Raw genomic sequence first — 1,862 nt, 5'->3', positions numbered from 1 at the left:
ATTTTTAGTTCAATGGACTCAATCTTTCAGTTATCGTTATTCATTTTCCTGTTTGAATTTTTTTTTATAAAAAATATCCATCTTGCTATGCTCATGTTAACGACTATTTCTCCAACGGTTAGATTATTTGAATGGTTATCTCTTTTAAAATTTTCAACATGTTACACATGGTATCAGAGCGCCGGGTTCAACACTGAACCTTGGGCTCATCACAAAACAAAAAAAAACTTGAAAAGAAACTTAAACAAAATACTTGGCATTGTCCAGGATGTTCCGCACAACCAAAAGAAAACAAGTGCGTGACCCGGTTTACCTTCGGTTATGGAAGGTAATCAATTGCAAGTATGACTATTCATACTGCTCCATGCCGTCTGACGATGAGACCCTAGCCGATGCCCTAAAAAGAATCGTTAAGGAAAGACGACCCTGGACTGTTGCCAACAAGGCAGCAGTACGAACTAAAATACTAGCAAATAAAGCATCGAAACCGGTTAAGCTTGCAATTAAGGAAATGAAGTACAACACCGCTATCATCCATCCTGAACCTGATGAATCGAAAATGGTTCGCATACCCCGACCTGGTTTTCGGTTGGTACCCTTTTCCGACTTTGAAGGGCAAGAAGAGCCCATCACAAGATCAGAAAGTAGCTCTTAGATGGAGAGCTTTTTTGTATATATTGAAACCTAAGCCGAACTATATTTTGACAGTAACCCTGATAGGGTTACATTGTATATAATGAACTTTAACTCCCCCGCTTACTTTTGACAACAGTTTTTGGAAACATTTTCATGATATATATGTGGATAGTTAGACGGTTAAAAAAAAAAAAGAAGAAAGTTTTTATTTATTTATTTATGCTTTCATCCCATACTCTTAATGTTGAATGTTAGACAAAACTAAAACTGCATATTTTTGTAAAATTAGGTGTCACCAGAACTATAACATGTCTCATCACCCAAAAGGTGGGGGAGAATCCGGAGGTCTGGAAACATCAAATGATAAACTAGATAAACTCATCCAAATGGTTCAAAACACGCAAACCAAACTCCAAGACTTGGAGCAGAGAGTAAGTGGTCATACAAAAACACCCAGCGTGGAGTTTGAGTCTCAATTTAAGGACCAATTTACTGAGCATGAGCACACTCTTCAGAGTGGGTTCCAAGAAACCCAAAACTGTAACCAGAACCCTAAGGGAAAGCATCTTATGGGGGTAATATCAAAAGATGTGAAGAAAGTAAGACCTCCACAGTATGATGGGGCTGAAGGAGGAGACACTGCTGAATCCTGGCTTACAAGCATGGAGAAGTACTTTGAGATCAGAGATTATACTGAAAACATGAAGGCTGTTTGGGGAGCCTACCAACTAACCGGAGAAGCTGCCGGTTGGTGGAAGAACAAAAAGACCGAATTTGGCCTGAGATCAGACAATATAACCTGGAGCAAATTTGTGGAGGTGTTCAGACAAAGATGGCTGCCTCAATTATTCTTTGAGCAAAAATTGACAGATTTCTAGGATTTGAAACAAGGAGAACTTTCTATGCATGCTTATTGGGAAAAATTTAGGTGTCTCTTGAAGTATGTACCTCACTTCCAAGTAGATGAAAGGTATAAAATCAGAAAGTTCATTATGGGCTTGAACAACAGAATAGGTGGTTTGGTAGATGTTTTAGCTCCGACTACTATGGATGAAGCCTATGAGAAAGCTGTTAGGCAAGAACAAAAACTTCGTAAGGACGATTCCATTAGGGATAGAAGCAGAAAGAAGAGTAACTGGGGACAATCGTCTCGAAACTTCAACAAGAAGGGAGACAGATATGGAGTCAACAATAGAAGCAATAAAAGGCACCAAGGAGGACAACAA

The sequence above is a fragment of the Cryptomeria japonica genome, chromosome 7, assembly GCF_030272615.1.
Source record: "Cryptomeria japonica chromosome 7, Sugi_1.0, whole genome shotgun sequence".
Lineage (NCBI taxonomy): Eukaryota > Viridiplantae > Streptophyta > Pinopsida > Cupressales > Cupressaceae > Cryptomeria > Cryptomeria japonica.
This window is presented reverse-complemented; position numbering follows the sequence as displayed.